At 43.3% G+C, this 13,317-nt stretch overlaps 1 protein-coding gene across 2 annotated transcripts in view; it reads left to right on the top strand.

Moving 5' to 3' along the window:
- PRKCD (protein kinase C delta) overlaps nucleotides 1-13,317 on the top strand; it is a 232,912-nt gene that overhangs the window by 22,270 nt on the left and 197,325 nt on the right. The gene's annotated exons all lie outside the window — the stretch shown is intronic.

The raw sequence follows: 13,317 nt of genomic DNA, 5'->3' as shown, positions 1-13,317 counted from the left end.
AAGAGTGCTGCACACTGACCATCCTCCTATCTGGCAGAGAAATATTATATAGGGTTTCTTTTCCCTTTCAATGCAAAAGGAGCACAAGAAGGAGGATGGTTTCTCTCACCCCCTTAATTAGCATCTTACAGTCAGTCAGGATCTCCTGTCAATAAAGAAATACATAGCATCTGTTTATATTTCCTTTGAAGATTCAGTTGGTCTTTTGTCCAAATGTTTTGGACCATTATATCTCTTCTATTCATCTTTACAGCTTTTCTCACTCAAGAATATATTTCTCAGAACCTTTGATCTTTTATCTTGGTATTTCTCCTATATCCTTATTCTAAAAGTGGAGACAAGAGTTAAACTGTTTCCTTTTAGATGTGATATATTTCTCACCTGATAGCCCAGCCTCTGTGTTTTGGAGAACATGTCAGAACATAGTTTCTCTTGTTTTTCAAGGAAATGCATAATAAAGAAAGCTACAAAAGGCTCCAGTTGCCTGGCCCCAGTAGTCTGCTTCTCAGAGAAGTTCAGCTGCCTCTCCTTTGTGAGATACAGTATTGATCTTTTTGTTTTAGACAGAAAGATGTCTTCTGCAAGTGTTATGTGTTTTGTCCTCTTATAGTTACAACAAAAAAAGACTTTGAAGTGGCCTTACCTCAAAGGACATGGGAAAGAACTATGTCTCCCGAATTCCCTGAGGCCTGACCATATTCAGTGGGAGAGATCGTGGGCAATCAGGTTCAATTACCTGACTTGGCAAGAGGAGGGGTAGAGAGTAATTGCTATTCCAGCAAGCTTTTCCCATGATTAGAAAGAGAGAAACCTCCATTTCTCTCTGTCCAAAAATATGAGGAATTAATTCTGTAAATTAATTGGAGGCCTTCCGCCTCCTCCAGCACTACTTTTGGGGATCTTGCCAGATACTTGTGATCTGGATTGGTCACTGCTGCAAACAGGATACTGTGCTGGATGGACCTATGGTCTGACACGGTATGGCAGCTCTTAACCTTCTTTGGTGGTAAGAGAGAAATGAAGATGTACAACCTGAAAGAAAAAAAAAAGAGAGGTTGTGTTTGAAAACTTATGAAAGTTCCTAGAAAAACAATGATGCAGGTAAAACAATTGCAAATCGAATGAAAGTGCAAAAAAGGTTCCCCAGGTAGGACATGGTGGAGATGAGACTGGGGATGTAGGTGGAGGAGGGAGGCTCTGTAAGTCTGCATAAGTAGTACTTGTGGACCTTTTATGACATCTAGATGTCTGGGTATAGTCCCAGACATCTAGAATTCTCCGGCTGCTGGTTGTTTTCACCTAGGAGTGGTATTTATTTGAGCATTAGTACAAATGGTTATAAGTTTTCCAAGTCCATCTGCAGTATCTTCAGAGCTTCCCTATTTCTTATGTTTTCTTCCAGCAACAAGATGGAATGCATAGTGTACCTGGATACTTAGCACTGTCCAGTGCAGTGTGAGTGTATTAGTAGTGTAAAAACTGTTGAAGCTCATTTTGGTTTTGTCCTCCTTGCTCCTTTACACTTCCAGTAGTTGTATAGTTAAGTGGGCACTCAGACATGAAGAATGAATTTTGTCTTGCGGCACATATTACTTCAGAGCACTTGTAGACTGGTAAATAATTTAGAGTACCCAGATCTGCTAAGTGATTATGAATGATCTAATTCTTAATACAGACAGACTCGCACTGTAGCTGTAAACTCTAATGGGTCAAGGCTCTTTTTGTTACTGCTGAAAATGATCATCTGTGCCTGCTGTGACTTGGCAATTTATAAGGTATTTTAAGCAGCCCAGAAGGGGACTGGGTGTTTGAATTTGCACAGACCATTTCCACCTCAACATTGAAAAAGCAGATTGAACTTTATTAGAGCAAGAGAGGACCCTGTTACTGTTGACTAGGACAAATTTTCACCGATCCCTGATGGAATCAAACCCATACTGATCCGTACCTGCTAAGATCTATTCCGTCCCCACCATTACTCTCCTCCATCCCCACCCATATCTGCAGAAGTCAATGCTATTATTTATTTGCTCACAGCCCTCTGTTGCCTCCTGTGGGGTTGTTGTTGTTTTTTAAAAAGATAATATTCACTATTCAGCCAATGAGTGTTCCAAGCTTCAGTCTGGTGTTCCGGCTGCCTCTGGGCATTCAAAAAAAAAAAAAAATCCAAGTAGTAGGAGTGGACCAAGAAGTCTTCGCAGCCAGATGTAAGATATAACAAACGTTATTCAGCATCACTCACTTTATTCAGCACCACTTGTGTACTTGAGCAGTGCATTCGTTATAATCTTACATCTGGCTGCAAGGATTTCTTGGTCCACCCCTACTACTTGGATTTTTTTTCTTGGATTATACGTAGGTTTTTTTTTTACCTTTTGGGTTTGGTCTTTCTGCATCTGAGCATCCCAGACCTCATTTTGGTGCTCCAGTTGCCTCTCCGTACGTTCCAAGCCTCATTTTGGTGCTCCAGTTGCCTGTCTCTGTACGTTCCAAGCCTCATTTTGGTGCTCCAGTTGCCTCTCTTTGTATGTTCCAAGCCTCGTTCTGAAGTCACCAGAGATTTTGACTACACCCCCCCCCCCCATGAGAATCCCATGGCAACTTCTTCCATACTGCAGAAATCCTGCGCATCTCTGTACTGCTGACCATTAGCGTAGGAGGTCACTGACTCTTAATAATTTTACTTTGACCTTTTATTTGTAGAAGATCCTGCATTTGCAACATAGTTCAAAATTTGTTGGTTTATAGAATTTAATGTAAAATGTCTTAGTCTGTCTCTATAAATGTTGAGGAATTCTACAAAGCAGATAATTACATTCTGGAAGGGCAGGGATAACTAATTTATCAAAGACACGATAAAGTTTTAGACCTATTTTATGTGTCAAAATTGGTTGTGGAAATGCATTTTTAAATGATTTAGTTTGTCTAAATTATAATTTCTATCCAGTAAAGTGCAGTGTTGTGTATATAGCTTCTGCCCCAATAAGACATGATTTTGATCATTCTTTTCTCCCATCAGAGCACTCCTTTTTTTTTTTTTTTATATATATCTGCCAGTTTCCTCATCTTGCTTGGACTTCCATCTTGGTTAAAATCAGGGCTAGGTTCTATTATCTTAAAGCTTTGTTCAAAACCACCTGGGATATATATGTCCCCTCCCAACTTCTGCTAGTCCTGTCATTGCAGTGGCAGTCCTCAGCTAAGGGCCAGGCAGCGGGGCTCCTTCCAGAGCCTGTAATCCTGGGATCTCAATCCAGCTGCTAAGTATGGCTTAATTATGGGAACTCTTCCCAGAAGCTGTGAACAAGCACTATGAGAGATTACCTGGACAAGACAGTATACACCACTGCCAATGAGTCATCAGGCTGACCAATCATCAGACCCTCTGTGATTCCAAAAGCTTTATATATTAATGATCTGAAAACCAGCCACATCAGTAAGATCACAGCACATGCAGCCTGTGATTATCAATAGTGCATTAGTTCCTTGGAATATTTTCCTGGGAAAGAGAAGTTAGCTGTCCTAGCCAGTGGAGAGAAGGCATGCACACCCCACTCCTGCAGGGAAGTTTTTTTTTTTTAAATTCTTTAATTCTGTGCCAGTTCTGAATGTTGTTGGCCATTGTTGGAGGCAAAATGTAGGGTGATCTGTAATGCTTTACTTTTGACCTGGCAATTTCCTTCTCCTTGTTTGGTCTCCAGGTCTTCAGTTAAGTTGGAGTCTTGGCTGAGATCCTGGTACTATGAACTTTCATTTACAATTGCCCAGGAGTTTGTGGTTTTTTTCTTGTTGTAATATTCACCTCCTTGACACACAGTATCTAACCTGGTCATTGCCATGACTGTTCTGGGCCAGGGACCAGGCACCAGGTCCTTCTAGAAACCTGTAATCATAGGTCCTAAGTCTAGAGGCAGGCTGTCACCCATGAATGATGACCATAACCCCCTACTACAAAGGGGGGCTCTAAATGCTGCCTCTGCCACCCCTGAGATTGATCTGGAAACAATTCAAAAATCCAAAAACAGAAGTACATAAAAACTACACACTTTTGCGTGTAATGCATGTGTGCTTCAGTTCACTTCGGTGGGACTGACACCTGCATCTGCCAAAAGTAGGAACTGCACTGTATTTTAATGCATAGTATTAGTTGATGTCGTTGAAGCCTCATATTTAGACAGCTCTCTCTTCCTAAATCTGGCCCAAGAAGATTGAGAGATGTGTCTCGTATGACTTTCATGATTTGCCAATTCATTCTTCTAGAGTGGCGTGGAGGAGTGGCCTAGTGGTTAAGGTGGTGGACTTTGGTCCTGGGGACCTGAGGAACTGAGTTTGATTCTCACTTCAGGCACAGGCAGCTCCTTGTGACTCTGGGCAAGTCACTTAACCCTCCGTTGCCCCATGTAAGCCGCATTGAGCCTGCCATGAGTGGGAAAGCGTGGGGTACAAATGTAATAAAAATAGAAATGGTCACAATCCCACGGCAACTGCTGATGCATTACAGATCGGAGGTTTTCCACGAGATTTAATGATGCTTCTACTGAAAAGCTAAATAATGAGTGCTGCAGGGTTTTTTTTGTTTGACTTGTCACCAGTTTGCTGGCACTATTAGATTCTGTATGGCCTTTGGCAGATGTCCTAACTCATGAACAACTCTTGCCAGGGGTAGCTTTGCTGTTGAGCTGTAACAGTCTCGTGGATGCTCCGCTGATCTGCTTGGTTCAGGCAGCGAGTGTGACTTCCTTTGGCTATGACAATCAATGTGCAGCAGTTAAGTGTGGTCAAACTCACCCCAATTCAACAAAACAGGTTGATCCTGTCCCGGTTTTGCACTGTAAGACTATATCCTAATTGCCAGCTGCAACACTCCATTTCCTTGGTGAACGGAGGTCTCGGGGGGGGGGGGGGGGGGGGGGGGCCTTCATGCACTAAGTTGTATGTCAGGGTTGTAGTTCTGATTGTCCCATTGATTTCTCTTAGCTAACAGAGCTGCAGCTGCCTTCATAGAATGAGGCAGAGCCAGGATTGGATCAACCCATTCCTGCTACCCAAAAGTCGAATCAAGGAATGAGAAGTGACCTGTGCCTCTTGCAGTCATCAAGCCTGCTCCTATCGGCAGGGGATTTGCCAAGAAGCTGCATAAAGGAAAATTTAAAATTATAGCAGAGAGAATCTTAACATATTTGCTTTAGAAATATAAAGCAAGCAAATAAAAACACGTAATCTGTTCACATCATCTGAATTCAGGCACAAGGGCTTGCTGCTCTCCATGTTTTACCATAGTCCGTGTGCACTTCTGAATTGAACTTTTCTTGTACAGTGACTTTTTTTTTTTCATGTTCACTTGCTTCTGTGCAAAAGCATCAGTGCTTACTAAAGATATCTGGGGAAGTTTTTTTTACATTCTTTTTCCTCTGGTTTTGTTTTTTACTTCTTGTTTTTCAAAAGTTTTCTATTCCTGGTGAGGCCTACCGAGGGCTGAGGCCACCGTACTTCTTTCGGCCCATTTTATCTTCCTCCTCATCCTGGCTTCTTAGCCAGTAAACCAATGGTTCCCAAACTTGTCATGGGGAAACCCCAGGCAGTCAGGTTTTCAGGATATCCACAATGAATATTCATGAGAGATTTGCATATCAAGGAGGTATTGTATACCAATTGATCTCCTCCTACATATTCATTCTGGATATCCTGAAAACCTGACTGGCAAAGGTTCCCCCAGGACAGGTTTAGGAACCCCTGCAGTAGACATTTGTATCTCATAATGCCAAAGGAAAAGTGCAGAGCTGGTGGGAAAAGAATTGAGAAGCTCTAGTCTTAGTCCTGTTTATACTGGATATTTGCAACTTGACTTTAAAGTACTATACTAATTCTGAGAAATGTGGGTATGAAAGATGGCAGATAAGGATTGTGAGGCCGACCTACTCTGCTCTGTTCACTTCCTGATTCAATGCTGCTTTACTGACCACTGTTTATCACTTGCTTTCCCTTCTTTGCTTTACAGTTAATGATCCCCTGTCTTCCTCCCTGGCTTTTTTGAATGCTGTTACTTTATGCGTAGCTAGAAGTGTAGATCATTGGATATGCCATTGAAATTTGATTTTTGTCATTTTTAAGGTGTTAAAATTGTTGGGGGGGGGGGGGGGAGGGTTGGAGGAATGTGAGTTAATTTGACTTCATAGCTCTACTGCTGTGGTCTCCCTGTTCTCCAGAAAGGTATTTTGTTGAACTTGGTCTTTTGTTTCATCCAGTTGAATAACCCACACAGGATGCAAAAGAATAATAGAAACTAGGGAGCCTTTTATTAAAGTGTGTTAAACAGCTAATGTGTGAATTAATGTACTAATGACAACAGTGAGCACTGTAGCTTAACATTTAACTCATGGTAATTCCTGCATTTATTTCATAGCATGAAAAGGGTTGGGGAATGGGTGTGAGTTAATGCATGGTAGCTTATCAAATGTTAACTCTTAGGACCCTTAGGTTTTAACCAGGGGCGTAGCCACGGGTGAACTTGGGCCCACCCAATTTGGGGTCAGGTCCGCCCAGCAGCAGTGTTCCTGCAAGTAGCTTTTTTCCACTGGTGATGGTTGCGTGCTCGGCTCGCAGTGATTCCCACACGCTGCCTGCCGTTAAACAATCTCCTTGCAGCTGCTAAGCGCTAACCCGGAAGCCTCTCCTCTGCCACAACTTCCGGTTTCTGCCCAGTCAAGATGCGGCAGAGGAGAGGCTTCCGGGTTAGCACTTAGCAGCTGCAAGGAGGTCGTTGAGCGGCAGGTGGGAATCGCTGTGAGCTGAGCCTGCGACCAGAATTGCTGCAAGCCTGTGACCGTCACCAGTGGAAGAGGTCATTGAGCAGTAGGCAGTGAGATGTGTGGAAATCACTGGCGCTGCCAGCGACTGGGAGAACAGAAGGGAAGGGGACGAAAGATCCTACACTGGGGTGAGGGTAGATGGAGTGAAAAATGCTGCACGGGGGAGGGAAGATGGAAAGAAAGATGCTGCACAGGGGGGAGGGAAGATGGAAAGATGAGGCACGGTAGGGGGGGAGATGCTGCACGGGGAAGAAGGAAGAGATGCAGAGGAAGGGAGAAGTTTTGACTGCATATGAGGTGGAGGTGGAGGGGAGAGAGACATGCTGCATAGAGAGTGGATAGGTGGAGAGGGGGAGAATTGTTGAACATAGGGGTGGAGAGGAGGGATAAATGGTGGGTATAGGGGTGGAGGGAAGGGAGAAATGTTAGACATGATGGTAGAGGAGAGGAAGGGAGAGATGCTGCATGGGAAGGGGAGAGAGATGTTGGACCCAGAACACAAGGGAGAGGGAGAGAGAAATGTTGGACATGATGGTAGAGGGGAGGAAGGTAGAGATGCTGTATGGGAAGGGGAGAAGAATGTTGGACCCAGAACACAAAGGAGAGGGAGAGAGAGTTGGGGGGCGGGGATAGTGCTGGGCAGACTTATACGGTCTGTGACCTGAAAAAGACAGGTACAAATCAAGGTAAGGTATACACAAAAAAAATGGCACATGTGAATTTATCTTGTTGGGCAGACTGGGTGGACCGTGCGGCTCTCTTTTTCTGCCGTCATCTACTATGTTACTATGTATGACAGTGGGAATGAGAGGGAGGGAGAGGTACACAGTAGGTGGTGAGGGGAGAAAGAGGGAAAATGCTGGGCCATGGGGGAGAGGACTGGAATGAAGAGAGAAGGGGCAGGAAAATGTAAGGCTACCAGGGTGGGGTGGGGAGGGGATCAGATGCTGGTTAGAGAAGGGTGGAGGGAGGAAGACGATGGGAATGGTGGAACCTTGTGGGAAAGGCCAAGAAGGGGAGGAAGGGGTGGCAAGGAAATGAATGAGAGAGAGTGATTTTAGAGGGTAGAAATATGGTAATGGGGAGTAGATTAAAGATGAAAGAGAAAGTAGGGATGGGGAGGAGTAAGATGGGGAATGGGAGAGCTAGTGGGTGTGAAAGAAGAAGATGGGAACTTGATAGTTGAAAAGTAAAAAGGAGGTGAAGAAGGGTGAGAGGCAGAAAAGAGTTATAAAGGAATGATCAATATGTCAGAGGCAGGAATAGTGAGGGAACAGACAGGAGAGAGGAGAAGAGACAAATGGACTGCAGCCACTTGAAGAAGAATTAGCAGAAGACAGAGAGGAAAGCAGAAAAGAGAAACTGGAACCAGCATGATAGAAAAATAAAATGTCCAGACAACAAAGGTAGAAACCAAGCATTTTATTTTGAATGTTTTAAATGGAATATGTTAGCTTTTGGAAATGTGCATAGCAAATGCCTTTGTATTGTGTTATGTAGAAAAGGAAATGCATTTCTGTTTTATGTTACCAGTATTGCAGTAATGCTATGTTTAACTTCTTGGGGTTCCCTTTCAATTTTTGTCTAAATATTTTTATTTCTAATTTTGTGATCCCTTGTTCTGTATTTGGTGAGGGTCTGTTGGTGTGATAGTAATGGCAGGTGGGAAATTGGAGAGGAGGCAAAGAGGGGAGGGGAGCCCTCCTTTATTTTCTGACCTGGGCCAAGTAGGTCTAACAACAGTCCTAACCCTTGCTGTATAGCTGGTGAGGATTCCCAGGCATCCCCAGCTAAGGACCTCCTCCAAAGGCGGCCAGAACTCCCTTCTACCAAGCTCTGGCAACAGCATCCTTGAGCCATCGACAGCTAAGCATGTGTGGGGTGCTGGCATCAGTGGCTTAGGGTCATTGCTGCTGCCTGCCAAGCTTGGTAAAAGAGAGTTCTGGCCACCTTCAGAGAAAGTCTTCAGCTGACAGAGCTTGAGGATCCCCATTAGCTAAAGTATTTATATTTTGAGGTGGAGGTAGGGCGGAGCAGAGAAAAATTTGTGCCCACCCAAAACTGGCTGTCTGGCTACGCCACTGTTTTGAACACTCCTACAATTAGTGCACGCGCTAACTGTGTAGACGCCTGTACAGATATTGTAGGCACGTACATGGTTAACGTGCATTAAAAACGCTAACGCGCCTATAGCGGGGCTTAGTAAACAGGGCCCTTAATGCAACACATAACTTATTGAGCAAGCGTTAAGCAATTGCATTTTGTGTCATATATTTAAAGTGCATCGAGTGTATTGTCTTTGTGTTAACTGAATGGGAGATACTGGGCACCACCATTAATTGCTGCAAAGACTTTGCAGTTATGCAAAACTTTACCCCATTTTAGCAAAAAAGGCCCTTTAATCTTTGGAAATCTCTAGTGTTTGTTTCAATTTTTCTCCATGACTTTACTGCAGAGCACTGAGAGGGTTTTCCTTGGATGTATTAATATCTGTGTACTCCCTGCAAACCTAAGAGTGGGAGGCTGAAGAGGGTAAAAATGAGCTGTGGTATCTGCCACATGGATTCAGAAATGAGACAGCTACAGTTAAGATTAAATGGGGGTCTCTCTTAGAAAACGTCACTCATTCGATCCTAACCTAAACAGAAAAGACATCTTGAATGAAGCAACCCCCCCCCCCCCCCCCCAAAACAGCAAAACAGTACAAAAGGAATGCCAGGAAGTGGGCGCTAAATTTTCACAGTCCTCAGCTTCTCCAAATTACAAATGTCAAGAGTAGAAAATAGAAAACCCACACAGTGTCACTTCTCATGCCAGTTGAGGAAGCTGTATGAACACTGAGAGACCACGGAGCTTCCCTTTATACTTTTTCTGTCCCTCTAGAACCCTTCCTGGGAGCCTCTTCTCCCACAGAGAAAAGATGAGAAGATACCTGGTTGGTTTCCTTCATCTCCAGTACAGACCAACATGTTCAATGGTATTTGAAGACTGATGTCTAGGAATGTGTACGGGGCAAAATTTCAGTTCATTTTCAGTTGGGTTTGGGCTTTTTCCCTTATTTTCAAATGATTATTCAGTTCCTGTCATACTTTCAGGTTAATAAACTTTTTGAACAAATTGGTAACGTGTTAAATCAATTTAGTGGTACTATATTTTTTGATAAACCAAATGTCTGCTAATGAATTTACATTTCCTACTGGCTTCCAGACAAGGGAAAGGAAAACGACCCTCCTTCTGGAGCTCTTAGATACAACCCCCTTGCTTTTTCGGGCTATGTTCCTCTGACTTCTTAACTCCTGGAGTCACCTATATCATTTCTCGCCACTTGTCTCCTCTCTGTAGGAGGTGGGCGGGAACCTCTCTCAAAATACATTGCATTCTGGGTTCCCCTATGCAGTAGAAACTCCCCCCCCCCCCCCCCCATTTTATTCTTACACAAGCTTTCTTAAAAGCTTGTGGGTTTCACATTTGTTTAAAAGCAGCAGTAGTCAGTTGGGTTTTGCTGTTGTCCATATGATGCATATTTCCAAAGGATTTTCCTTAACCATGCAGCAGCAGTGGTGAAAGTTAAAAGACTTGTTTGAAATGAGCGTTCAAGCATTTTGCTTGCTGGTATAGAGGAAGCATCTGTGAAATCACAAAATTAAGAGGGCGGCTGCATATCGTTCTTCTTTCTGTAGGTATCTAGTTCTTAGTGTAAATAGTGAACCATTTTTCATTTGTAACTGACGTTTCCAGGAAAATTTGACCTGAAAAAAAGCAGCTGTTTAGCTTAAGCCTTTTCAACAGTAGCTCCAGACAAGTTGCATTCAGGGACAGTAAGCATTTTCCTGTCCCCAGAGGTCTCACAATCAAATTTTGTACCTAAGGCAGTGGAGGGTTAAGCGACTTGCCTGAAGTCACAAGGAGTGGCAATGGGATGTGACCCAGGCTCTAACCACCATGGACCCAATTCTGTAAATGGTGCCAACCCCCCCCCCCCCCCCCCCACACACACACACTTTAAGCGCTAGTCTGTAAATGATGCTATAAGTTAGGCACTGCTTATAGAATAGTGCTTCATGCCGGGATCTGTGCCTAACTTTAGGATTTACACTAAACCGTAGTGTAAATCTTTACACCTTAAGTAGGTGTGGATCCTCCTTATTCTATAACAGCATGCATAAATTGCAGGAATGCTTCCGATCTGCCCATGGCCCCTCCCATGGCCATGCCTCATTTTTGGAACCAATCCTGGCGCTTAAAAAATACACAAGGAAATTTTGATTAATGTCAGTGCCGATCATTAGCACTGGGTTATCGGTGCTAATTGGCTTGTTCAGTTAAATTGCGTGCAGAAATTGGGTGTGTGCCTAAATTTCCCGACGCAATTTTTAGTGTCCTATATATAGAATTAGGCTGTATACTACTGCTCTGCAGCTTTTGAATTCTCTCCATAGGTTGTATTATGGGTATAATACTTTAAAATGTGAACTGTTAGCTTCTGTTCTATATATATATATATTTATTTAAAAACACATTTCATGTTGTTTTATACCATTTGGAGGAGTGGCCTAGTGGTTAGAGTGATGGACTTTGGTCCTGGGGAACTGAGTTCGATTCCCACTTCAGGCACAGGCAGCTAGCTCCTTGTGACTCTGGGCAAGTCACTTAACCCTCCATTGCCCCAGGTACAAATAAGTACCTGTATACAATATGTAAGCCGCATTGAGCCTGCCATGAGTGGGAAAGCGCGGGGTACAAATGTAACAAAAAAAAAAAAAAGATCTGATGTAAATCGGTGGAAATTTTTAAATTTTACCAGGTTGGGTCTAGCAGCGGCTTTCCACTTTCACTCTCCGGGTTGGTGATCTGGCATGAACTCCAAATATGTATTTTATTCATTTGATGAATGCAGGGGCGTAGCCAGACCTCAGTGGGAGGGGGGGTCCAGAGCCCAAGGTGGGGGGGGGGCACATATTAGCCTGCCTCCCCCAGCTGCTGCCCGCTGCCGACCTGCCACCACAAGGTACCTTTGCTGGCAGGGTCCCCAACCCCCACCAGCCTTAGTCTTCTTCAGCGCCGGTCTCCGGTGCGTTCGCTCACTTCACTGACCTGTGCTGCGAGTCCTGACGTCCTACATGTTCCTTTAAGTGAAACTGAGCGGAACGTGCTGGACATCAGGACTCACAGCACAGATCAGCGAAGCCAGTGAATGCGCCGGAGACCGGAAGAGTCAAAAGTAGAGGGGGCCAGGACTAAATCTATGGGGGCTCATGCCCCCCGTGGCCCCATGTAGCTACACCCCTGGATGAATGTATGGCTTGCCTAGGGACCCTTTTACTAAGCTTCAGTAAGAACTACCATGCACATATTGCAGCTTAGAATGGGCTACCACTGGAGGCACTCTGGCATCCTGCAGTAATTATTATTCAATATCACAATTCCTCATGAGCAGCAACAAAACAACCTTTTAAGGTTGATAGTGTTTGCAATGAGCTCCTTTTATTACTGACCAGACAGAGAGAAGAGTTTTCATTTTTGGCACAGTATATGTCATCACAGGAACAAAATATAAGAAAACCAATGGACTGCATTAGTGGCTTATAGCCTGTTTAGTTATGTTTAAACAGAAGAAATCGGCATGAAACAAAATATTTATTTTTATTTTGACTTATAAAACCAGTTGTCCCTGAAACATGCCTCAAAATGGAATAATCCATTTGTGTATCTACAATGTAAACTTCTACAAAACAGATGAAGTTAAGATGTGATTCCATATGCCCCAATGAAAGGAGAGTTTAATTTAATTTTACTTCCATTTAAATTCAGTGTATTCCATCTTTATAACACCAGCTCTGGAACTCTTTGCCGGAGGATGTGGTAACAGCAGTTAGCGTAAAGACTGACTCATGGAACATGGAAAAAAAAAGACTGGGACCAGCCCAATTAGAAAATTCCCAGACAACAAAGGTAGAAAAGAAAAAAATATATTTTTATGTCATACTTTGTAAGGACTGAGATGTATCTGCTTTGCAAAATGTAAATTTGTTTTCTTTTTTCTATTTTTATTTTGCAAAGTGCAGGAGGAAATTCATTCTGTTTCTCTTTTATCAGTATTGCACTGAGTCTGGCTTTCTTGGGCAGAGAGGAGGAGTCTCTACTTCAACTTTTGTATGTTTTTTTTTTGTGGCTCCCTATTCTGTATTAGATGAGATGAGGGTCTGTCCATCTTCTGCATGTGTGAGTGAGATGAAGGATTCTGCTAGCATGTCGTGTCTATGTAGGAATGTGTAACAGTGCAGCTTGTTTCAGTTTCCCTACAGTAGGTATATTGGTGCTCTAGAGCCCAGTGTAATATGTATAGGGTTATCAACCTTAGGCGAATGTTGCTTAGGTGTTGAGCCAATCTGTGCTTAATTTTTTTTTTAATCGTTTGCCCTATGTACCATAGTCCACAGGGACGATTCCATAAATTTACCATCTCGGTATTGCAATCTGTGTTAGCTCTCAAAACAAATTTTAGGTA

This window comes from Microcaecilia unicolor, chromosome 6 (assembly GCF_901765095.1).
Source record: "Microcaecilia unicolor chromosome 6, aMicUni1.1, whole genome shotgun sequence".
NCBI lineage: Eukaryota > Metazoa > Chordata > Amphibia > Gymnophiona > Siphonopidae > Microcaecilia > Microcaecilia unicolor.
Note: the sequence above shows the minus strand (reverse complement) of the source record. Positions and strands in the feature narration are given on the sequence as shown.